The sequence below is a fragment of the Xiphophorus couchianus genome, chromosome 1 (genome assembly GCF_001444195.1).
Source record: "Xiphophorus couchianus chromosome 1, X_couchianus-1.0, whole genome shotgun sequence".
Lineage (NCBI taxonomy): Eukaryota > Metazoa > Chordata > Actinopteri > Cyprinodontiformes > Poeciliidae > Xiphophorus > Xiphophorus couchianus.
Window position 1 is genome coordinate 22,914,978 of NC_040228.1, and position 27,500 is coordinate 22,942,477.

The 27,500-nt window shown below is 37.6% G+C and overlaps 1 protein-coding gene and 1 long non-coding RNA gene across 3 annotated transcripts in view; one reads left to right on the forward strand and one right to left on the reverse strand.

Moving 5' to 3' along the window:
* The window catches only part of LOC114146468 (metabotropic glutamate receptor 4-like), a 180,424-nt gene that overhangs the window by 84,873 nt on the left and 68,051 nt on the right, over window positions 1-27,500 (forward strand). The gene's annotated exons all lie outside the window — the stretch shown is intronic.
* On the reverse strand, window positions 827-13,792 carry LOC114146477 (uncharacterized). The gene is made up of 3 exons (XR_003595903.1): window positions 13,564-13,792; window positions 10,187-10,188; window positions 827-842 (listed from the first exon to the last, which is right to left on the reverse strand). It is a non-coding gene; the product is annotated as an uncharacterized LOC114146477 (long non-coding RNA).

Consider the following 27,500-nt stretch of genomic DNA (forward strand, 5'->3'; position numbering starts at 1 on the left):
CCAGAGTGGTACACCTGCAAGAGCTAAAGAGACAGACATGTATTGATGATAGACTAGTTCATACCAATTTTCTGAAATTAGCTGCTGCTGATGAACGTCAGTACACTGTGATAAAATAGCTAACTGCTGTCTCCCATAACAATAGGTCTAAAGGAACAGAATTGTGTGAACTATTGTGCGAAAGAAATTCATTTGATCCTGTGGCACCTGCACTTACTCACCAAATCCAGCATTCAGCAAATGTCAGCACATGAAAAATCTATCTGCAAAGTTTGAAGAATATTTACCGCCGAATACACACTAATGACTCGTTCCCACGAAGATAATCAGCTCATTTCCATAAATTAATGCTCAGCATTATTGATGAGTGTTTAGCAAAGTTGGGCTAATGTAAACACTGTTGAGTTATTATTTGGAATAAACACAGAGTCGTACATTCCTCCAGATTTATATTCTCTACCCTTCAGTAGAAATCTCAGCAGAGCTGTTGTTTGTTTTTCTCCACTCCCCAGTGCGCCAGCTGGGAGAAAGGAAAACTCTATAAAAATCATTTAATCAAACAACAAGTTTACAGAAGATAGTTCTTACGGTCTTACACATCAACTAAATGCAATAATGAAATAAAAATTTGTCACAGTTAAATGTACTTGTATGCCTGTCATGTTCATATTTTTGGGCAAATTCACCACAGACCCTTACCGCTGAAATATTAATCACAAACTACACAACAAATGACAGATTGAATCAAACATCGTCAAATAAACAGTGATGAAGTGTTTGACTTCTGATACATAACACGTTATCAAGTCAAACTTGCTGAAAATTCATTGTCAACTTCCAAACTGCAATAGAAAATGTGTACTTGTAAAATGCATCAAAGGACTAATAAAGTCCAGATAATGCCAGCTCATTGCCCATATTTAGTGCATGTAAAAGTGGATATACCCTAGCTAATATTACACAGCTGAAATAGTCTAACACACCATAAGATCCACTACATAAACAGCAAGGAAATGTCTTTTTTTTTTTTAAAAAGGGCCATTTGTACAAACACCGGTTCCTCCTCAAATTAATCTTATTTGGCCAAATATTCTTTTATATTCGTAAAAACAACAAAGGTGAATCTTTTGGAAAATCAGATATATCCATAGAAATTAGACTTTTGTGGGTCATTGATAAATATTCCTGTGACATAAAAATGCCTTCCTTTGTTCTAACCTAGCCAGTGAAATCATTAAGGTAATTAATAAAAAAGTAAACTACACTGAAATAAAAAACAGTAACAGGTCAAATAAATAAAACATATATAACAAATTTCACACAGGCGGCTTAAACTGTTTGCTCCACTGGAACCTAAAGCAAAGGCAGTTTGTTTCACAGATTGGCTGCCACAACTGTTAAAGATCTGTCACCCCTATTTTTGAGCCTGGATCCAGGAATGTCTAAGATAAATAGATTTCTGAACTTTCAAGTTATAACTACAGCATAAAGGTGCAAAGGTTCAAATAACATATAGCAATGCTATACTATTAGGAATCCTAAACAACCAATAAAAACTTGAACAAAGCCAAGAAGTAGACAGGAAGCCAGTATAGAGAGCACTGCGCTTGTGTGATGTGTTCACAGCTCTTAGGTCTTCTCAGAAGACATGCAGAAGCATTATGGAGAGCCAGAGCCAGAACAAAACTAATGATTTATCGAGACCGACTCCCACATACTTAAGGCTCTCACATACATGGGCATACTGTACGTATTTTGTGAGCTGCAGGGACGTCTGGAGCAGTGAGCAGATGGTTGAAACTTCATAGCTGAGGATGCAAAATTACTACATTTCTCATAACAAATTTCTTCATGTTTTAACGTGACACCTCATCTTTACGCACATATTCATTGGTCTCTAAAAGTCCTTATATTCCCTCATTGATATATCATACAAGTTTCTATATTTTCTAATATTGTGACCTTTAAAACTGACCTTTGTGTGAACGTGACCAGTGGACGTCCACGTGGAGTCCACACTGAGTCCACCTCCATTATGTACAGACCTCAAAGACTTGAAATACGCCTAAATATGTGGAAGCCTTTTGTCAGCACTTTCCACCAGAACTGTGTTCAGTCTCCATGGCAACCATCGGTCCAATGGCTGCTAAAAAGTGAATGTCTCAACAACTTCCATTCCTGCTTCAGATTTTAACCTGGATTTTCAAGACAGCATCTTGAAAAGCAAATATATCTTGTGACAGATTTATCACCTGAATAGAAGAATACAAGATATTGTTGTGCAGCAACAAAAGACACAGCTTTAATACTTGCTTGTATACTGTAACTATTCTATCTTGGAATAAATAAAAGTAGGAGAAAGCAGAAGTAGTAGTTTCATGCAAGTCAGCCCTAAGCCTAGCCTGGTTAATTGCTCTGCTCCCCCGCCTATCTCCAATCACTCCAATCACATCGCTTTCTCTTCGTCTTCTTTAGCGTCACTGTTAGTTGCCCACCTGGGCCCTGGTCATACAGTTTTCCCCTTAAAAGAAATACAAAACATACAGTACAGACCAAAAGTTTGGACACAACTGTGTGTCCAAACCTTTGGTCTGTACTGTATATCTTCCATACCTCATTAAATGTCTTGCTGTCAAACATACTGTTGTCAGATAATTAAGCATTCACAAGCCAAATTTAGGGAAACATTGTTGCCTTGTGTTCCATGCCAAAGACAAAAAGGCTCCTGCATACTTTTATTAGCAACAATTTTAGAAGTCATTAACTGGAATTGTATTGATTCATGTCAGAGCCTTTAGTAAAGATAATTATGCCTTTATCTTATTCAACACAATGTCTTTTACAGGAATATTACATGCATTTTTAAACAGGACAGAGTTGAACACCAGAAGAGGAGGACTGTATGGATGGAAGGAAGGACTGAAATGAGTAGACTGAAAGAAAAAAGTGTTAGTTGTGTAGGAACCTCCAAGAAATATACATCATTATTCTGGTCAGTGTTGAGATCTGTGATGTTATAAATCAAATGAATATACAGAACACCCAAAATAACCAAGCATGTGCTTCTCAAAGATGCCAACATCTGCTTGTTTTATCTATTCCAGATTTCACAGACTCATTCAAATTGGAAAAAAACTGTTTTAGAACTTAAGGAAAGATGCATACTCTCATAAAATATCCACAGAAAGCAAAAAAGACTTACTCAGACTTTTTTGGAAAACTGCATTACATTGTTTCTTGAATGTGCTGCTTCCCCCTTACATGGATGATCTGTAACTCAGATAGTCACACAGAAAAAGAAATAAATGCCTGCTCTTTGCTTTCTCTGCCCCAAAGATATTCCTATCTAAAATATGCACCAGCTGGCTTAAAGATAGCCAGTATAATCAAAAAATGCAGAAAAAATACATCAGATAAAATTTAAGTCATGGTCACAGGGATATTACCAATTTTTACACAGCGGTGACTGTTACTCAGCCAATACTTTGACTCAGTATGCTGCAGGAGTCAGAATTTAAATCTCTGTTGGAGATGAGATTGGAACCTTTCAGACAGCGCTGCCACTGCCATCATTTAGAAGTTTTCAGACTCAGATGATTCCTTCCGGGAAGTCCCATTAGCTCAAATACGCTTGGGATCTGTGGCTTAGGGGATGGATATCTTGGAGCACAGGCTTACTTTGATCTAACAGTAGGTTTCTTGAGCCTCGGATGCTGCTGTGTGAAGTGCCAGTCCCTCACAAAGTGACTGTCAGGCCACAGCCGCAGTGACGTGACCTTGTGCACCCTGCAGCTTAACATTACATGAAGCAAGATAAGAAAGATATCCACAACTGCTGCCAAGAACAACTACATTTTTCTGCTACTTATTTATCACATCACCAATATTACAATCAGTACAAGTGCCAATTTTAATTAGATATCAGTCACCTCCTTGAATTCTTTCTTAAACTCAAACATGTATGTGCTACGTTCTGACATTCTTATTTTGCTTAAGTGGTTGTTTCGAGTTGCTGTTCTATTTAATTAAACTTTTTCCTGGTCCTTATTTTACCAAAAAGTGGTGGCAGTTGTATTGATGTGGGGTGTAGCTGGTTAGATGATTAGATGTAATATTGATGTTGCATGATGAACTATATGAATTTAATGAAACCAGTCTTAAAACTAATTATATTGGTTCAAAAGCAAATTTTTATCAAACCTTATCTTTCTCTCAGGACTACACAGTCAGGCTTTTACAATCCACACTTACAGTATGAACACCTAACCTTCATCGGAGGGAAATAAAAAACAGAAAAATGTAAAATGTTTATGATGTAAACAAGTGCATTAATTGCAACAGAATTAACAGATCTACCTCTGACCCATTAGAGCATGAGTTTTAATGAATTCTCTGGTTCTTTCTCTTTTCTTTACAATCCAAACATGAACTTAAATCTGGACAGCTGTGGAAGACAAATGGTGATCAACATCATGTTAGACAGGGAACTGGCATTTTCTTTTTTACCATATTATTTAGATCTCTAGGTGAAGGCTAAAAACAACATTGTTTCTAAAGTCAACCTTTCAAAACTACTTCTGTTGACTAAAAACACAGATCTTTAATACATTAGTCGTAATTTAAAGTTTTGACTAATTATGGATTACATTGCAAAAAAATAGCAGATCAAATTATTCATTTAGGAGAAACTTGGACATGCAATGACAATTTTTTCAAGCTTGATTCTTTGGGATCATAAAGGTGTTCTAATTTAAAACTTTTCAGGAGGCCATCTGCATACATGTAACATTTTATTAAGATTGAGAAATAAGCACAAAAACACTTTTAGGGGCTGAAAATGTATCTTTTTTGTGTTCTATGAACTACAAGATATGTACATTTATTGGCATCTAAAGTAAAAATCTATTCTCATTATCTGCTCAATCACTATTGAAGCCGCAGTGAAGTCGGATTCCCCATCAGAGATGTAGTACACACAGGATCATAAGCAGCAAATTGTGGACACTTTGTTATTGCTTTGTTGATGATTCATCTCCTGACTTCACCGATTGACCTGTTAGAATGTCTTTGTACAACCTGACTCAGACGCATTCATAAGCATATAAGTGTCTCTGTGTAAAGCCCAGATTCAACTTGAGCAATTTTGTGCGATTGTGTATGTGATTATGGCACAACGGATTACACAAGCCCTTTATAATGCTCTCCATTTACCTTTCAGGAGCTGATTGCTTCATACCTTGGGTTTCTGAATCTTCTCTTCCACCCATTTTCTGTCACCTCTCCTCTCTTTTCATTTTGTGAATAATGGAATAAAATGATGTGGGATTTTTTTTTGACAGTTGTCTTCTTAGGAAAACTTAGAGGATTCCTGAAGCAGCTTTATAGAGATAGCTGAATACCAAAAGCAATGGAAATATAAGAAAAAAACAATATAAACATGCTAAACATAATGATCAGCAATGATTTATTCAACACTAGTAAGTCATCAAAACAAATATTTATATTTTTCTCATATACCTGTCCTTTATATCCAGCTTTTCTGCTAATCAAGGTCAAACAAGTAGGTACAGTATGTATCAATAAAGAAATAATATTGTTTTCTTCTCAGTTTCAACAGAAAATAATCTAAAGATGAGAGAAAGGACTGAAAATAAAATAAACATCACAAAATATACTAGTCATAAAATATTCTAGTCCCACATTTTTTCCGAAATTAAATCAAAGCTGAAAAATGAAACAAAAACTCACTGAAAGCAACATCATATTTGCTGTGTATTGTACCAAACATAGCCTTCAATATGTGGGTTTTAGTCTTTGAGCAGGAAATAACCATTTCTATGCTATGGAGGATGATGAGCCTTCAATTAGTCATTGCTAATGTTTAGCTTATTAGGAGGCATGCATTCTAAATTGGCACGGTAAAATAAATAAGATCTCAGTTTTTACAGCTTTATTTTATATTGCTAGACTAAGCATAGTCTAGCAATATAGACTAGACTACATTGCTAGTCTAACAATATAGTCTAGACTAGCAATATAGTCTAGAGTATAGAGACTATATTGCTAGTAGATCCAAGCTAGCTTGCTAGCTACGTATATTGCTTGGTACCACAATACCAAGTTGAAATTGACCTTTGCTGATGTGACTCTTTGGCAATATTAATTTCCTTCCTTTAACATGAACTGATGTTCCAGCTGGTACCATGGATCATATGGAGTGTTACTGAAAATAAGCAAATATTTACAATCAAGAAACTACACAGAATGCTTTTACAGCTATTGCTGCTAACTACTGATAACAGGTATCATTTTAAAAAAGGCCTAAAACACTCAATAAATGTCACATCTGGTCATGAATAATTAAAACAGTTCATACCAAAAAGAGACTGAATAAAACCTTTGTAACATAAAATTATTGCATATTTTTTTAAGTAGACTATCTGGACAAACAATTTGCGTATTATAAAAGTGATGACCATAAAAGCTCTCTGTTATATTTTAACAGGTGTTGTGTGCCACATCTCTTTCACTTCAGCAGTCTCTAATTCACATATAACAGCACTGCATTTAACAAGAATGTGAAAATAATGAAAATGAAATGAACGTCATGCAATTATTATTATTATTTAAATATTTACAGATATTTAGATATTTGTAAATATTTAAATATTTACAAGTATTTAAATATTTGTAAAGATTTAACTTTGTAAATCTTTAACAATATAACTCACAGTGGTTATTTGCATTACTTTATCCAACACAGTGACTAAACATGAAACTATATGTTTAAGAGCATTTTGGATTGGAAACATTCCAGCAAAATCCCATGGGGTTAGTATCTCCAGCATTCATGCTTATGTGTAAAAGTGAAATACTGCTATACTATCACACTAGCTTTAAGAAGTCCTGGCATGTGTCCTTGAGCCTGCATGACTTATTTGTCAATGAGTGTGATAAATTGAGCAAAAACCAGAGATGTACAAAAAGTGAGCACAATAATCAAATAGAACTGTAGCTGTCCCTTTTTTCCTACTTCAGTAATGTGCTAAAACATCATACTAAAATGGTACAGTTAAATATGCTGAGCAGGAGAGGCATTTCTTAATGATTTGTAAAAAAAAAAACAAAAAAAAAAACTGGAAAGTTCTTAGGAATGATAATGAAGTGAAAAGCCCTCATGCAGTCTTTTTTTTCCTCTGAGAATATAATGAGAGAGGTGCCCTACTTTAACAAAGATTCCTTCTTTTGCAGCTTGCACATAAAAATATAGACAAGACAAATATAGCATAATTAAATCAAACAGAGGAGAAAAATAGGAACTCACTTTGACGAGAAGCTGAAAACGATGAACTGGGTAGTGAAAGGCAAAGCCCTGGAGACATTCAAGACACAGTCAGGATGATTTCTGGGTGAGGGTTGATTGCTATTCTTATGTTCTGAGCTGGATGAGATGCTCTGAGGGAAGTTAAATGTGGATTTGATGTGCATAATTTTTAATTAATGCTCATTTGATGAAGAATCCCCAAGTTTCAGACCTCTGTTTTGTCTTTGAAATGTTCTGTTTTCAAATTAGACAAGTTCGAACGTAGCAGTGTCACCTATTTCTGCTTGAATCTTTAATAAGGTTTTACATTCGTTAGTTTGAAAAATGGTAACAGTGTTATGCAAATGCTCACAGTTAAATGACCTTGTTGCATATGCACAGCTGCTTCTGCTGTTTTAGTCACTATTATGCAAAAGCACAGCTACATTTTCTTTAGGGTACCAGATAGACCACAGTGAAATATGCTCTTGGCTTTCTTGTGTTATTACTAGTATTGATACTTGATGTTAGGACCACTTGTGCTATCAACAAATAAATGAAATTACATTTAATCTTACCCAAGATGATTGTGTCATTAAATTGATGGCATACAATATTACAATTTTCTGAAATTTAACAGAAAAAAAAAAGTATTTGACATATTTTTCTGGAAGTAGTAAATCTATATATAGCATTTACTTTTTGAATGGTATTTCTGAAATAAAGCAACATTCCAATGATATTCAAACTTATATAAATGTGCCTATTAAAAAGATAAAAGACAGTTACTGTAAAAACCAAGAAAATATATCCTCAAAGTAACTGGCACCCATCGGCAAATTTTTTGTTTTCGTCCAGGATGTTCCGGAACCGAACCTTTAGGTTCCCATTGTTTAATAGCTTCCATATCATTCTACACTGATCATACTTTCTCACTTGACCAGCTATAAAACTAATTCGACAGACTAAAAAGCAGATTACTCCAAACACCTGTGAGTTCCTCAGTCTTGATTGTGTCTCTTTGTAGCAGGTGCCATCATATCAGTGGTTATTAATAGAACAACTGCCAACTGCACTACAGCAGGCAGTCTGTGTTGGAGGCAGTCAAACGCTCTGATTGCTGCAAACTAATGACTTTCATTTGGATGTGACAGCTTGGTGTTTACAGGCTCCCCTCATATTGATAGATTGCATAATATAGAGTCATTTGTTTACCCTCTTGTATGTACCTTTCCATCTCTGTAGAGGTGTAGCAGAACAGGACAGAAACTAGTTGTGATTAATAGCGCAATAATTATATCTGAGCTGAGTCTGGGGAAAATAAAATATGCTTGAGTTTTGTTCTCCCTCAGAACTCATCTAAAGTTACTAAAAGGTTTCATCTTAATCTAATTGCTCCTGTTTTAATGCTGCTCAAGGCTGCTGCTCAGGAAAATAATCTCAACATCATGTTTTGCAGATCAAACAGCCACACAGGTGATATCTCGTCAAATAATCAGTTTCAATAGTTCAGCGGGAGTTGCCGTGTGAGGGCAGGCTATAGGCATCTCCAGCAGAGAGATGAGAAATCTCAGCTAAGACATGATCAAAGGATCTACAGTACAGTGTGTCGGTGTGTTGATATGAACCAAACACCTCATCACATTTACCAGTGAAAGATGAGGAGTGAAAATTTCTTGAATTAGCCTTCATTAAATATATATTTATCCTTGGGATATTCTGGAAACATAACAAACAGTTACATTGTGTTTTATACTTTTGATTCAGGGAATTAAAAAAAAAGATTGTATTCTTAACATTTGCACATTCTTGTGATGTCATTATTTTGAGACATGAACAATAATTGTAATGAACAACGATGTCTGAAATAACGGTAAATGACTAATGTGAACTATTTGGCATTCCATAATAAAATTATCTATGCACAAAAATAGGAGTGACTGGGAAAAAAAGGAAAAGACATGGCATGTTTCTCTCCAACTGCTTTTGTCTGCAAATACATGCAAATCTAAAAGTGTGAAAATTGCAAAGGCATCTTCTCATGATGATTAAATTCATACGTGCTTTCCTTATAAAAAAATAAAGGATTAAAAAAGATAAGATAATTGCACAGCATGTGAGATATAAGCACATATGTAGATATCTATTGCAGAGCCCATTTTATGTATTTCAGCTCTAAAATAGAGCATTGGTTTTGCAAAGGAAGATTATATATGTATGAATAACCAAAGGTTGTGATCCAGACATTAAATGTATTGGAGAAAAAGGTAGCAGTTAAATTTTTAATAATAAATATTCAATTTACTTTTATAAACAGTCTTCAGTCTAGAAAATGTTTATGTAAATATATCCAAAGCAAGAACAAATACATGTAACTTAGTATTATTTATACTTTTGATGCAGATTTATTTAATTTAATAGAGAATATGTGACAATTACTGGTCAGGGAAGCCTTTTAGTCAATGTGAGCTATTTTTTAAAAATAATGGTGAAAGATATCAGTTTCCAAATGTCAAAACCTGGCGACAAATCCCAAATCTCACAGATGTAACTGAAGTTAAAGGAGCTACAAACTATTTACTTCAGTGCTGAATATACACTTTTTCTGATTTTTCACTCAAATAAAAATTAGTTATGATTTACTTCCACTGTAAAAATATGCTCTGTCTTTGTCTACATACAAAAAAGTGTGACACTCCTGGTAAAAGTGTGTACAAAAGCCTTAAGTTAAGTTGTTGTTTTGATGGTCAATAAGTGTGGTATCAGCTTTTTAAACTCCTGAGACCTTGATGACTATGGAGGACACCACATGTTTTTTCACAGTTCACGCAGTTTAAACGCTGCTTTTCATTGGGAACCAGGTTCTCACATTATGGTGTTCACATCTGATGAACATCAGTAAACAACTTTAACTAACACAATGAGCTTCATTTACATAAGGAATTAGTGAAGACATTTAGTCAAGGGCACAATAAAAAATAAAAAAGTTGATTGTTTTCCCCCGCAAATGTAACCACCGTGCCGTTTTACAGTTTAATCTCTATCCATCTGATGAAGGACAGATGGATGTCTACATTAAGACTGACAGATTTGGAACACAAGCATATAGACTGATGCAATCAAACGTATGATTTTTTGCTTTTCTCTGCTCTTTTTCTATCTGAGTAGATGGAAGAATAAAGCCAAAATGGACATGTCAAAATTTTAAGAAATAATTTCCCTGCATTACTTTTTTGGCTACGTTTTCTAAAAAGCATAATGGCATTTCGTAATTGATTTATACAATTCAGCTTTTCCTGTATGCATTGTAATGTATTGATGCAGTTGAGAAACATTTGTTCCTAACTGTATGTGCAAACAGGCCCTCACTGCCAAATTTGTGTGGATAATTAAAGGACCGTGGTTGTTTTGCAGCTTTAAAAAAAAAATATCAGAAAATAGCAGTTACTTTCTTCAAAGATTTTACACACTTTCAGATCTTGTAATTGCCAAAAGATCTTGGCGGTTTATGTTGCTTGGACCAAATTAATGTGTGGAGAGGAGGTACGTCTTTGAAGGTGTACCTGGGATGTGTAAAATTGGCAAAGTGCTAAAGTGTAAAAGACGTTGATGGATGTCCGGGAAGAGGTTTTCAAGGTAATATTTGGGAAGAGAAAATCTCATTTTGCCCAAGCTAGCTTAAGGGAGCACTAAACTCAATCAAACATAAATGTAATCAGACATGTCATCACTCTTTGTAGCTGTAGAGGGATCTCTTTGACCACAGATATATTGTGCACCACTGCGCTCCCCTCTTTCTCCCTCCTCCCAACCACACTATTTTTCCCCCACACTCCCCCTTCAGCTCTCCATAAACAAAGCCTGGACCGTCACTTTACTAAGGTCACTGTGAGATTATTCAGAAAGTGAATGAGGAAAATCACTTTATTGCCTCTTTCTGATAGAACAGTTCTCATTTATCTTACTAACTAAAGCTTGAATTAAGTTGGAAAAATGAACAGTCCAGATAGAAAGATAGGATAAAATGTGAGATATATTATTAACCTGCATGGTTGAAACAAGTTGTTAAAAAACAACAATGTCATCACCTTTTAAGTTAAAAGGTGATGACAGTTCGAGTCTTCTTGTCAAGCAGTTCCTCATTCACACATTTAGAAGTCGCTGAGGAACAATGTTCTTCAAGCCTCTCTGCTTGATTTGTAGCACCACTCATGTTTTTCTTACAAAATCAAAAATCTTCCTACAGACCTTTATAATGTGGACCAATGCCACATAAGAGTTTGCAACGAATGCAGACTAATTTGTCTAAAAATAGGAGAGACAGAAGTTTAGCTAAGAACCAATGTGTGCACAGAGGCTTTGGGGGGCAGATGCTCAATTGAATAAAAAGGGAACCTTTTTAGAAATTTTCCAGGCACAGCTTGAACATCATGTACGTATGCTGAATCAATCCAATCAATAGCCAAATGCTGCCTACTGTAGAGGTTAAATTATCTTCAAAACTCTGGAGGTTTGTTTCTCTACCAATCAAACTAGCAACAACTGAACCAAGTATAGCAAACAACTGAACAGAATATATCCATAATAAGAGCAACATTTTAAGTATTCCCTGGTGGCAGCCAGGAGAGATACCTGGATATTAATTGAAAGAGGGCTTGGTTGGAGAAACCTGAACAACTTCTTTATGAGACTGTCTTGGGAAAACAGGGTGTCCTCAGTCAGAAGCTTCTTCAGATTCGCTGTGTTACAGACTGCTGCAAGAGATCTTTCCTGCCAATCTATAATAACTCCTAGAAGAATTTTAATTAACATGCACTGTAAAAAACTCCATAAATCTACTGTAAAAAATGGTGAAATACCAACAGTTACTGACCGTAATATCCAAAGCATTATATTACCGTAGACAATACATGGAATTACAATAACTCAATAAACATATATTTCAAGTAATTTTGACAGTCATGAAATGTAGAAAACACAGGAATACATTGTAAAAATATAAGTAATTATAAAATTCATAGAAAAATATTGTAATATTGCCAGCAGTTAATTACCCTAAAATTAACTGTACTAATTTGTGAAACCTTTATCTGATTTGTGAAACTTCAATAAAGAGCAGTTCTAGTGTGAATTGTGAAGTCGCTCTTTATTGAAGTTTCACAAATCCCACACTTGGTTTTAAACATTGTGCTATTAGTAGAGAATAATCTAGAGAGTTTTTCATTTTGCCATTGTGTTAAACAGCAGGGTTTACAGTTACTGTTATTTGTCATGTAAACACAGAGTTCTCTAGTTTGTATTTCTGCTTGATCCAGCAGCATCAGCAGCAAGTTTCTTTTAACTCTGATCCGGCAGTTGAGCGGTGGCTCTGGGCGTCCTGAACTCACCACAGTATTAACAGAGCCCGGTGCACTAGCTTAAGCTGCTAGCTAAAGCTGCTAGCTCATGGTGCTGAGATCCCTGTAGGCCCGGTCCTTATCAGGAAGCGGCTACTGTCTTTGAAATCAAGTTTCTGCTATTTTTGCGCGTTCGGGAGAAGAAGTAGAAGGACAACACATTTCTGCAACACAGGTGAGCTCCTTTCACAGTTTTAGCTGAAGTTAGCTAACTTTAACCTACTGATAAAGAAACGTTTCCCTGTAATTTCTGAGCCACGCTGTTTATGTACATGCACTGCAGTTAGACATTTTTGCTATATGGAACATTTAATGCTAATTTTCCTGACGCAACTTTTTCAAGTTTGGTTCAGTAATTAATTTGAAATACTTTGAGTGTGAAATGTTCATGTTTGCAAGTTAAAATTGTGATGAACACATTAGCTTTTGTTTCAATACTTTGGTAATACTTGGAAGTATAAAGCTTGGCATCAGAGCTAATATTTAATATTTTCCTTTGACACTTGACTGTCACACCCAAAATACTTAGATTATTAAAGTCACTGGGTCCATGACAGTTAAAGGGTTTTAAGATAAGGAAATTTAAATATTAAATATTTTACAGTTTTTCTCAGTTTGGGTGCACTTCTCAGAACAGAATTTAAATTCTTAAAACTACTTGTTCAATCTTCAAATTATTGTGTCACTTCTGCACATCAAAAAATGAGTTTTTCATTCCTTTGAGAAAGTTGCAAATGCTTTTGTAGATCATGCAACCGATTATATGCGTTTCTCTGCTTTCTCTCCGTTTTAATTTGCTTTAATCATGTTGATCAAAATGTGTTAAACGTGTCTCTGTTGAATTGTCTCAACTACACTATGAACAGCATAAGTTCATTGTGTAAGTTTTAACATGCACAAGTCTTGAAGTTGTCATAATGTCAATCATATTTAAATTTATTTATATTATATTTTTCTCTAAATTTGTCCTGAATTGGTAAATTGCTCCCAAGTGAGTCCTGAGTTTCTCTAACATGAAAGATTAGCTCAACCAACGATCAACCAGTTTTCTGAAACAGATTGAAGGTGCATCTTATGAACCATCAGTTGATGGTGATATAAAGACCGAATAAGGGCTGATCACCTTTTAAATTATCAACCCTTTGTTTTTGAATTTTTGGGGATTTGATTTTCTGCATTGAGTTTATTTTGTGTCATCTATCCTAAATTACTGGTCAAAAAGTAAAAAAAAATGTAAAGAGAAACATAAGGAAGAATGAAGATAGAAAATTTCCTGAAACAACAAGTCTTCATGTGATGTTTTTTTGTTTGAGTTTTTTGTTGAATTTGATTCAATATAGATAAACTAAACTGAAATGAATTGAACTAAAATATCAAAACTTGAAGTCCAGTTTCACTTTTAGTTTTTACGGATTCACCTGTGCTTTTCAAATAAACATTACTAAGCATACTAAACATAAAATTGAAATTAAATTATTTAACCTGAAGTTAGCTGATAGTGTGTGAAAATTCTGAGAAAGGTTATAAAAACATTGGAGACTGCTGCCTTGGCTTTCATGACAAACCTTAGAGGAGTCATTTTAATCTCTGTTCTCAGTTTCACAGCGACAGTAGCTGACATGTGACAGACTTTGCCTCTGCTTGTCAGATGCCATGTGTGGAAACATGTCTTGACATACAGTAGACAGAAGGGTTATCAAAACCCACTGGCTGGACAACAGGGAACTGTAGGACATTGGGTCTTAATTAATTATACAAATGTATTTTTAGAAGTAGATCCAAGGAGAGAAGTTTCCGCAGCTCTCTCGAGGAAGGCATTTTATCATTGAAATTCATTGATCATTCAGTTATTCAGTCCTTACAGGTAATTTTGTCCAGTATGAAAAAAGTGTTTTTGTAGTATTGAGGAAGAATGTATTAAAACTTTGAACAAAACGTTTGGCTCGTCTCTTCCTCAACACAGCCGGGTTCTTCTCGGCGAGCGGCGGCCAGCTGTAAAACGAAACTAAACAAAGCGTGCTGACGTCCCAGATCACAGAGTTTAATTCATACAAAGCAATGAACAACAAAGCTGCAGAGATACAGAGATATGCATTTCTCATAAAATAACAACACACAAGGAGAGACAAAAACAAACACGAAACACACAGACAGACAAAGGCGCCCAACGTGGAGAGAAAAAAGATGGCAAAAACTCTCTGTATATTAGCGTTACATGTACTTTATAGTGAGTAGGCGTTTCCTCACTTTAATATATGCAAAGAAGGCGTTCTGTTGTTCAACCAATCAGAGAACCACCTTGGAAAAACGTCAACCTTCCCCTAAGTTTTAATGACCAAACTCAAGAGTCATTTTAGTTGTTAAAGTTATAAGTTAATTTTCACAAAACCTATTTTACTCTTTTGGACTCAGCATCTCCCAAGATTTGAATCTTTGCCTTATCACGAACAATATTTAAAAGGTATATCCGAAATTAAACATAGATGTTTCCCAGATTCGAAATCTGTGCTCAACTCCAGATGCAGCTCAGAGCCCCTGGGAAACCCCCAACCTTCGACCTCTCGGCAGGGGAAGATATTATTTATGGCCTGCTAATTTAAAGCCTTTCAAGAGAATAGTGTTTTGTGGCTGCTCTAAGTTACAGCCCTGCCAGGAGAATGTTTATCTCTGCTTAACATTTGTCCAAATAGGAATGTTTATCTCTTAAACGCACATGGCATGAGATTAGCCATATTAAACACTCAACAATATTCATATTTCCTTAACAGTAGATAAAATGATTTTTAAAAAAAGGCCAGGAATTGGTTTTTTAAATAAAACAGCCTGTTTAGATAGCTCTTTATTTTGTTAAATACAGCAATTATTTTTGACATGAAAATGCACATAAAGAAAATGTTACCTCCTTTTTCTCCCAAGTAATTTTTATGTAGAGTGATTTTCTTCAAATTTACTGTTCCTGAATAATTAGTTTTAATTCTGATAGCCAAGTACCCTGGTTTCTGTACTTGGTCCTATAGTAATCTATCAAGTATTTATTTTTGTGGGCGTGCTGTGGTGGCGTAGGGGATAGCGTGACCCACGTTTGGAGGCCTTGAGTCCTCGACACGGTCGTTGCGGGTTCGATTCCCGGACCCAGTAATATTTGCTGCATGTCTTCTCTTCTTCCCCCTTTCCTGTCAGCCTACTTTCATATAAGGGACACTAGAGCCCACAAAAGACCCCCTGTAGGGGGAAAAAAAAGTATTTATTTTTGTGCTATACAGTTGATTCAAAAGTGGTTAAGGTCTTTTTATTACTGGTTTAAATCCAAATAAAACAAGCAGTTGTCAATAGAAGACTGAGGACTACTTCAAAACTAGTTTTTCTATTCTTATCTGGGGCTTCAAACAATTGCTCAATATGACCTAGAAATTGACAGGTGGTTAAAAGAGTACTTTATAACTTGTGTTCAGTATGTCTTTAATCTTCTACTGAGCCTCCTAGGGGATATGGAGGATTTTATTTTCTTTTATCTTCTATCTTCTATTAGTTATGAATAAAAACATGCCAGAAATTATACATTGTTTGTTTTGTTTCTTTTTTTTAAAAAAAAATCTTGTATATCCTGCTATTTGCAGAATATACAAGATTGTTTTTACATAAGCTTTGGCAAGACTTTAGTAAGAAAGCAAAATATTTCTTTCTGCATGTTTGGGAAGTAAACTGTAAAACATTCTTCGTGCTGTGGATGAGTTACCTAAACAACAAATCATTACAAAAATCAAAACAGATTCCTTTGGAGAGGGATTTCATCAAATTGCAATTTCCCAGAGCATCTGTATAAGTAATGTTTACTGAGGCTCAATTACCATTTCAAGGGATATTACAAGCTGAATTATAGCTGTGTGGAATGAATAGTGATGGGAAATGTTCAGAGTTTCATGCAAAGGTCTCTTCCATTAAGAACCGGCATGCCATAAAAGGCCAGTTGGATTATAGGTGTCAATTTCCGACTGAAGATTTCCTGTTTGCTGATGGAATGGTGTCAAAAGCAGAGGTAATCCAAATACAATGATTCCTGAGACTTGATCAAAACACTCATGACTTAATTACTCGGATTTTCAACCATCACACCTACTGTGTTTCCTGTTCCCCATATTCAGTGGCGGTGATTATGAAGCCTGGGTCATAAACCCTTGAAATTATCTCTACCTCTACTCAAATTAATTAGACAACAAAATGAACCAATGTAAGTCTGGAAGGAATTATTCTTTTGTTCCATATTTAGGATTCCCACTCAGGCACCTAGAATAAGTCCTGATTTAACTTTATCATCTGCTTTTGTTTTTTTTTCTTAGCTCTATCACAAATGGATTGTCTCTGATGTTTCTGTAACTTTTCTGCTTCTATAAGCTGGTGCATGACAATAAAAGAGGTATTTGTTTAAATACCTCTTTGTGAAAGAGCAGGGAACTGTTGAAAGCTGCAGAGGCTCTGTATTGGATTGAACATTCCATCTGGTTTGTATATCAATAAGGTAGGTTCGTGACTTTGAAGTGATTGATTTGGTTTGAGGAAAAGGTCATGTTTAATGACTTGTGCTTCATGCCAACCTTGATCTGTTCCAATATTAGACAAGTAAATATCTGACAGCGCCCAATATAATGAAACCGAATGAAGAATTAATTAGGGAGTATTGAGGAAGATGATCATTTAATGCTAGCTTTGGACAAAAAGTTTTGGCTCTTTCCTCTTTTCTCTCCCGAGTCCTTGGCGAGTGGCGGCGTCCTGCTAAAACGAAACTAACACAGCGTGTTGACGTCACAGATCACAGAGTTTAATTCATCAACAAAGCTGCAGAGATACAGAGATATGCATTAACTCATAAAAATAAAATAAAGACACACCAGGGGAAGACAAACGAACACAGAACACATAGACAGACAACGGCGCCCACGTGGAGAGGGAAAAAAGATGGAAAAACTCTCTCCCTCTTTTTCTTTACACTCCGTTTTAAACAAAAGGGGTGTTTCCGTATTTTAATCTATGCAACGAAGGCGTTCCGTTGTTCAACCAATCAGAGACCTGTTTTCGGCCAGAAGGGGAAAAACACTTAATCTCAGTAAGAGGGCGAACCACTTCGTGCTCATCTCTGTCTGGCACGAGGAGAGGCGCCAAGAAGTCTCTTGCCCCCTATCGGAATGTAAATTTATTACTCTGTCTTCAGCGGGGGAGGAAAAAGCCCTGCTTGTTTAAATGTCTGCTATTGTCAGCTCTCCCATGCTCAACATAAAACTGTTCCAATAAAAGTGTTGGCTATACCTTTACACATGTTGTAAGTATTTTAGCACTTAAATAATCATTTTCCTTTACAGGAGCTTTTTATTCTTTTAATGCAGCTCACGGCAGACACTCTGTTTCCTCTTATTTCCTGGAATTTTTTGTCTTTGCAAGCATTTTTTTTCCCCCAATGACTTTATCAGAAAATATTATGAAGTGAAGCTAAATATAAACCAGAAATGTTAATATTCACAAATGAAAAAAACAACACCAATTTCACACCAGTATTTTGTTCTTGTTCTAACATGACTCAAATATCCAGGGAGTCTGTTTTTTGGGAAGCTGAAGGAACTGCAACATAATGAATACATGAGATCAAGAACAAACACAGCAAACTGGGTCGACATGTTCATCTGCACTTTGAGTAATACAAAGTGATATTAACTGCATAGTTCACTCAAAAGATGCATGAATATTAGTTTGCCAGTAAAAATGTTTACTACCCTTCTTATTTTTTTTAAATTGGCAAAACGAAGAAATTTTTAAGATAAAGTGTATGGGCCCAAGAATGATTATTGTGTAAATACATGATGAGACACAGCATGAGCACTATATGGATCCTTATCCCTGGTGTGTCTGGGAGGACCTAAATTTGTTGCATCTGCATCTTGATTTAAGATTTTTAGTATGAAATTGAACAAGATCCAAAATGAGATTTTTTTTATTTTGTTTTGCCAACTACAACTGTAGTTCTGCCAACTCTCATTTGACTCTTTTCTCTGAGCTTTTAACATTAGATTTTAATTTATTTCATTATGTTGTTAAAACAAAGTATAGTTAAATCAGACATTTTGCAGCCAGTCAATTATTTACATTAGTATAACATCAGCACAAACTTTTCTTCATTAATTTTCTGAAGAAGTCAGAAAAATACAGTACTAGTACATCTTTATTTTTAGCTAGACATCTCTGTAAAAACGAGCCCAATCCCAATTGAGATATAATTTCTCACCTCTGAAACAACGTGTGATCATCAGTGTTCTTGTTTGTTGTGATATTATGCTGTAAAACATTATTTAATCAAAGATTTATCTTCTGGGAAAAAGACAAACAAGCTATCACATCACATGAGGCATCAAAAAAAAAAAGTTTAAAATTAATTATAATCTGCAGTGGAACATTCCAGTCTTATTTGAGAATACCGCATAGATTTACAAAACAAAATAGAAGTACAGGGGAAATTAGAATACAGCTGGAATGCTTCATAAACAAAAATTGTGAGCGGTCATAGAACTGGCTTTATCCCATCCAAAGACATCCCCTATACAGTATTGCTATATAACGCCAACTGATTGTAGTGATTGCTGTGCATCTTGTGGTATCTTTTTATTTTTTACTTTAGTGAGCTTTTTAAAAACCTCTTGTGAAATAATGCAGTGGAAATGGTTACATCATTGCAGAGCCGAGTTTCTTTTATTGCACATTTGTCATGAAAAGAAAAAAAATTACCATTGGATGGTGGTAGCGAGCCAATTACTTCAGTTCTTAGCCTGTTTTCTAGTCCTGCTTGGTCATGCAGAAATCAGTTGCAGTCACACATACTGTATGTATGACAAACAATCACAAAGTATCCCCACAAAACTGTCTTGCTCTTGAGGGTGGTAATTAGTTTGGCCCTCTGACACTAGTACGGCTCTTGAAAACTCTATCAAACCTTTTAGTAGTTATCTATATGGCTCCTGCCAGACTTAAAATTAGAGTCATATGGAATGTAATTAGAAAGAGGTCGTTTAATTACACTGTCCCAACAAATGCTATAAGAGCCTTGCCAGACTGATGACTTTCTCATTAGTGTTTTATGTGTTTTAGTTCCAGACATAAATGAAATTACATATTTGAGTGCTCAGAGTGATATCAAATTTTAAATCTGACAGCGCTGCAAAATAGAGCACAGGCATCCGATGTTAGTGGCAAAGCACCGCTATGTATTACCTCTCACAGAAATTCTACTGAAAGCTTTCCCTCTGCAATGTTCATTCTCTTGCTGCTTCATTACTATCCCTCAATGTAAGTGTACTGTACAGAGATAGAAATTTGACAGAGTGAGTTAGATGACCAGATGTTTCTCGGTGCAGATAAAGTAGTCTCAAGATAAATGTGATGCAGTCCGTGGCTGCGATAAGCTCAGTGTGCTGCTTGTGTGGCCATTCACTCGCTACTCCTGTCTCAGCATTTATCAGTGGGTTCTATAACAGGCTGACCCCCTGACCTGCATGTGCTTACATCATGCTTTTCATTCTAGGCACAGTGCCACGGTGGCGGTGAAAGGTGTTTAATGAACTGTCTTGTAAGGAGAGGGTTGCGGTTGCCCATCAGCTCTCATCTCTTCCTCCCTCCTCCCTATTTCTGCAACTCTTTTTATTTACAGCTGCTTTTTGCTGAGCTGGTGCTTTTACTAAGAAATATGATACCCTAGAGGTGTGAATAGTTCATCTGTAAACGTTATTTGCTTGGGATTTGCATGTTACGGGGTGAAGTGAAGATCACAGAAATATTTTGTAGTAGGAGAGGAGTGATTCCTGGTGTTCTCTTTGAGATATACATGAACAAATAAAAATCAGTGCACAAAATCACATTATTGGCTTTAAAACCACACAAACAATTTTATAGTGTTGAAAGTGGTATAATTAGAATTTTTTCAAATTCATTCTTTTTCATTTAATTGCATTTATTGGTCTGTGACACCAGCCACAGGTCGATGGTTCTTTGTTAGAAGCTGCTGGGAATGTGTTAGATCACTTTCACTGTTGATTTATTCTGTATTGACCAGTCTGGACATAAATAGAAATTATGGAATAAATAGGATAGTTTTCAAGTATATTGTCTGAATGTATGGATATTTCCAGCACTGTTTGCAACAATTAACGATTTTTAGACCTTTACAAAGACTTGTTCTTTGTATTAGCAGTATCGGCTCTTACTCTGCATTTAAACTATTGTGCAGAGGCCACCTGTAAAACTTATAGTGGGTCACGTCAAAATGGAACGTCATATAGATCTTGCAAAAGTATTCACAATTCATACTTTTTTTGAACAACTCCTGTAGTGGATGAGCTGAGAATGCAACCCACTTGCTAGATTCAGGAGTGGACAAGATTTCCTGAAAAAGGGGCTTGTCGACTTGGATGAGAAAAGAACATTATGTCAAAAATATTGAGCAACATGTCAAGGTACAAACAAGAAGTTAAAGCTCGGGTACAATGATCCAAAGAATTGAATCAAATTAACTTTAGGTTGGCTTAATGACAACAAAGTCAATAATCTGGAGTGGTAGTCACACAGACTTAATCTCACTCTCGCAGAAATCATGCGGGTGAACACAAAAGTTGTGCTAGGAATTAATTTTCAGTTTTATTTGGAGGAAAAGGGACAAAATTCCAGCAAACAATTGTGTAGGGCACCTAAAACATTTAACCTTAATAATTCAGCTAAAAGGTAGTGCTGCTGAAATCTGAGAAAATTTATGTAGATATCTGAAATTAGGAAAGTAATAAAAAAAAAACCTAAAATATACTGTCACTTATTTTTCTGGAATTTATCAAATAAAACATATGTTGGTAATCCCAACTATAATAAAAACAGGAAATAGTCTGATTTAATGTCAGATTTTTTCCCCCACATCTGGTTTCATGTTATATCCTGCACATACCTTTGTTTATCCTCACATTAAATTTCTCAATTTTTAAATTGCAAACATAGATTACAAATATATACAGTTAGCCTAAATGTTTCTTAGAAGAAGATTGCTATGTACCACAAATAATTTGACTTACCCACTGTTTTTCTTAAACAAATTCCCAAATTGCACAAGGTTTGAGGTTACTGGAGTGTAAAGCAAACACAATTAATTTGATGCTTACAGGAGCAGGAAGTTGCCTGGAGTGAGTGTTCTCATATTTATGGAACAAACTAGGAATTAACACTGTCTTGTTTGTTCCCTTTGAGACACTTATAATATCTTTACTAATCTCAGATAAAATTAGATGTACTGTATCTTTGTGCTTTGTTTTTGTCAGTCCAATTTGATTCCTTTGGGTAGGGAAACAATGTCCTGTCCTGTTTTGGTTCCGTTGTGTTTTTCTGTGGAGAGTACCATCTTACTGTTTATTCCTGTATTAAGACCTTGTATTGTGTTTAGAAAGTACTGTGTGTATAAGGTTTTGCAATATCTCGTTAGTCAGGTGTTGATAATATTACCCTCTGTATGGTTGTGAATGTTGGTTAAATTAATTTCATTCAATATAATTAGACAGAGCTTTGGTCAAACTTCTGTAATGAACAACAGCACTGTTCTTTCTGCAATCATTCATTAGTCACAAATGTCGTTCAGCTCAAAATTGAAAGCATTATCAAACCTCATTTGGAATAATTTCCATGGTGAGTATCCATCCATCCATCCATCCATCCATCTTCTTCCGCTTATCCGAGGTCGGGTCGCGGGGGTAGCAGCTTCAGAAGGGAGGCCCAGACTTCCCTCTCCCCAGCCACTTCTTCTAGCTCCTCCGGGGGAATCCCGAGGCGTTCCCAGGCCAGCCGAGAGACATAGTCCCTCCAGCGTGTCCTGGGTCTTCCCCGGGGCCTCCTCCCGGTGGGACGTGCCGGGAGCACCTCACCAGGGAGGCGTCCAGGAGGCATCCTGACCAGATGCCCAAGCCACCTCAACTGGCTCCTCTCGATGTGAAGGAGCAGCGGCTCTACTCTGAGTCCCTCCCGGATGACTGAGCTTCTCACCCTATCTCTAAGGGAGAGCCCAGCCACCCTACGGAGAAAACCCATTTCGGCCGCTTGTATCCGCGATCTCGTTCTTTCGGTCATGACCCAAAGCTCATGACCATAGATGAGGGTGGGAACGTAGATCGACCGGTAAATCGAGAGCTTCGCTTTTTGGCTCAGCTCTCTCTTCACCACGACGGACCGGTACAGCGCCCGCTTGACAGCAGACGCTGCGCCAATCCGCCTGTCGATCTCCCGCTCCCTTCTTCCCCCATTCGTGAACAAGATCCCGAGATACTTAAACTCCTCCACTTGGGGCAGGACACCCCCCCTGACCCGGAGAAGGCACTCTACCCTTTTCCGGCTCAAGACCATGGCCTCGGATTTGGAGGCACTGATCCCCATCCCGGCCGCTTCACACTCGGCTGCGAACCGATCCAGCGAGAGCTGCAGATCACGATCTGATGAAGCCAAAAGGACCACATCGTCTGCAAAAAGTAGAGATGAGATCCTAAGGCCACCAAATCGGATCCTCTCAACACCTTGGCTGCGCCTAGAAATTCTGTCCATGAAAGTGATGAACAGAATCGGTGACAAAGGGCAGCCCTGGCGGAGTCCAACTCTCACCGGAAACGAGTCCGACTTACTGCCGGCAATGCGGACCAGACTCTGACACTGGTCATACAGGGACCTGACAGCCCGTATCAAAGGGCCCGGTACCCCATACTCCCGGAGAACCCCCCACAGGGCTCCCCGAGGGACACGGTCGAACGCCTTCTCCAAGTCCACAAAACACATGTAGACTGGTTGGGCGAACTCCCATGCACCCTCCAGGACCCTGCTGAGGGTGTAGAGCTGGTCCAGTGTTCCACGACCAGGACGAAAACCACACTGCTCTTCCTGAATCCGAGGTTCGACTATCCGACGGACCCTCCTCTCCAGGACCCCTGAATAGACCTTGCCAGGGAGGCTTAAGAGTGTGACCCCTCTATAATTGGAGCACACCCTCCGGTCCCCCTTTTTGAACAGGGGGACCACCACCCCAGTCTGCCAGTCCAGGGGAACTGCCCCCGATGTCCATGCGATATTGCAGAGTCGCGTCAACCAACACAACCCTACAACATCCAGAGCCTTAAGGAACTCCGGGCGGATCTCATCCACCCCCGGGGCCTTGCCACCGAGGAGCTTTTTAACCACCTCGGCGACCTCGCCCCCAGAGATTGGAGAGCCCAACCCAGAGTCCCCAGGCTCTGCTTCCTCAGTGGAAGGCATGTTGGTGGGATTGAGGAGGTCTTCGAAGTACTCTGCCCACCGGCCCACAACGTCCCGAGTAGAGGTCAGCAGCACACCATCCCCACTATAAACAGTGTTGGTGCTGCACCGCTTCCCCCCCCTGAGACGCCGGATGGCGGACCAGAATCGCCTCGAAGCCGTGCGGAAGTCTTTCTCCATGGCCTCTCCAAACTCCTCCCACGCCCGAGTTTTTGCCTCGCAAACCGCCCGAGCCGCATGCCGCTTCGCCCGCCGGTACCCATCAGCTGCTTCCGGAGTCCCACAGGCCAAAAAGGCTCGATAGGACTCCTTCTTCAGCCTGACGGCATCCCTCACCGAAGGTGTCCACCAACGGGTTCGAGGGTTGCCGCCGCGACAGGCACCGACAACCTTGCGGCCACAGCTCCGATCGGCCGCCTCGACAATGGAGGCACGGAACACGGTCCACTCAGACTCCATGTCCCCCACCTCCCCCGGGACGTGTTCGAAGTTTTGCCGGAGATGGGAGTTAAAGCTCCGTCTCACAGGGGATTCCGCCAGACGTTCCCAGCAGACCCTCACAACATGTTTGGGCCTGCCAGGTCTGACCGGCTTTCGCCCCCACCACCGGAGCCAACTCACCACCAGGTAGTGGTCAGTGGACAGCTCCGCACCTCTCTTCACCCGAGTGTCCAAGACATACGGCCGCAGATCCGATGAAACGATGACAAAGTCGATCATCGAACTGCGGCCTAGGGTGTCCTGGTGCCAAGTGCACATATGGACACCCTTATGCTTGAACATGGTGTTCGTTATGGACAATCCATGGCGAGCACAGAAGTCCAGCAACAGAACACCGCTCGAGTTCAGGTCGGGTGGGCCGTTCCTCCCAACCACGCCCCTCCAGGTCTCACTGTCGTTGCCCACGTGAGCGTTGAAGTCCCCCAGCAGAACAATGGTGAGTACAGGTTATTTAATTTGTAATGAGATAATTAATCACAGTTGTCAATGGTAAAATTAATTATTGCTTGGGAAAAAAAATATTGTTGGATCAGGACAGAGTGGCTTTCACAACAGGAGAGCCAACAAGGAGAGCTGGAGACTGTCAAACATTTAATCCATGTGTAAAGACAATTTGTATTTTGGTTTGCAAAAAGTGAAAAATGAGCAAGTGACAAGAGGAGGAAAATGAAATACAACATCTCATCTTAAAGGTGAATTGAAAACAATGTTTTTGTATTAGCAGTAGTGTTTGTCTGTTAAACTAGTATACAGTACTTATAGATTCAAAATACCTTTGGAAACTGCAACAATGCAAGGATTCCTTCTGACTTCTGAGCTTCCTGGTTTTGCATGTGCAAACATTCATGATCATGAATACATGCACAAGTAATTAGCAACAAATGAGAAAAGCAGGAGCAACTTGCAAACCCCATTTAAGAACATTAAAGATAATAGAATCCAAAGGCACTGGTTGCTAAATTGTAAAACAACCAAATCAAACATTGTGCATTTTCAGAAATAAAGAAATAAAGCTAGATTAACACTGATTCACTCAAACAGTTAGACTCCAATGCGTTCTTCACCATAATGTTCTAGTGTAAATCTCAAGACAGCCAATGAGTTCTAGACCTAAACCTGCCTTGGAAATTAAAGACATTATGGGTCAGATGCATATCCTGCATAGTGTCTTGACTACAGCTTGATATTTGGAAAAAGGGGGGAAAAATACACAGATACTCCATTTTTTTGTAACTTTATAAAGCCCTGCATACCTAAAATTTTGATTTGTTTAGATTTCAATTCTTCCTAAAATTGTTTGAACATCCATAAATTGGCTTTCTGTTTCACATGCCTGGCTTATATAGTTTATTTTATTTGACTCCCACATAAGAAAATATTTTCACACTTCAAATAAACAGATTAAAACAATTTTTTTTATTTGAACACTCATCAGTGAAGTAGGAAGAAAATAAATTTTAAACATAGAAAGTCCAATGCACAAAGGAGCAAAAGATATTACAAGATTATAAATGAGAATCTGGGCAATGGGATGACCTGCAATCATAGTTTTATTTGCAAGTAATGAATGCACAATCTGTGTAATGGTTCAGATTGTTCCAAGGCCATGATGAGGAAGGAGAAACAGATGGAAGCCTAAAGTGGTTTCTCAGGCAACTGTCATCCGATACAGGAAAACAAAATCCAATTCTTAGTGTTTCCAATGCCCCATTATTATGCACTACACCTATATATATATATTTATAACTTGTAGGGAATTTTAACCTGAATTGGTTACTAAATATGTTGACTTGGACCAAATGTTAATATAATGGAGAAGCTTTCTTAACCTGTAATTGAAAATGTGTCAGGTTCAAACAACCTAAAACATTCAAACACCACACAAATAGGAGAAAGACAAGAGAGTTTTAGATTTACTTGTTGCAAGGAGAACGGACAGGAGTGTGATTCAGTTACAATCTCCCACCATTCTGAAGCACGCTCTGCCGAACCCTTTCTTTTTATTTCCTTAGAGTGGTCCCTAGTTACATAACTTATTCTGTTTTCTTGAGCTAATTACAAAGCATTGCTATTTCTTCTGTTCTGGTATCTTGAGTTAATTGCTGCTTCTTCTGTTCTTCTTCTGTTCTCTTGAGTCACAGGCGTGTTGCACCTACGAGCTGACATAGTGCAAAGTGCAGAGTTCAGTTCCTGTTTGCGTCCTTCTGCAGGCGGTTAAGTTCAGTTCCTGTTTGTTTCCTTCTGTAGCTACAATGCAGGAACTGATGAACTCACAGAAGAATGGGAGCTGTTGTACAACAAAATAACTTCACACAACAAACACAGCAAACATAAGATAATATATGCTAAATATTTCTAAGAAAATGATTCCAAGAGATAAGAAAATAGGAAACAACATTTTTCCTCTTGAAACATGTAGAGCTGCAATTAAAAGTGTGTTATATGTAATAAATCTGCCAGTTTGTCACATTCAGATTATAGCCAAAGCTTGGTTACCATGGACTTTATACATAGTATAGTCCCAACTGTCATGCAAAAAGCACTTAATCAAACTACCAAAATATAGTATCCCTGAAATACCACTCCATAGAATTGTAATGAATAACTATTGTATAACATTGATGGTTAAATATGGTAGACTTTCAGCTGAAGAGGGGATGACAGTAAACACAGCTTAACTCTGATATACAAAACCCACTTTGCATGCAAAACAGCCACATTTTTCATAAGTGTTCAGTGTTACAATAGACTTTCACTGTGATCCGACACCAGGAGCATTGGCAAACCTTTTTATATTTTTTTGAAAAATACTCTCGATGCGTCTTTCGTCCCTTATGGAACAATAAATGCATTTGTTGACAGAAAAGTTTGACACTGCCTGTCTGGGGCTTTTGCGTTCCTTGAATCTATAAAGACTTCCAAGCTGTAGTAAAAGCATAAACACCAAAGGATGAGCTCTGCTGATTTAAAACTGCTGTGTAGCTGATGTGCTCTCT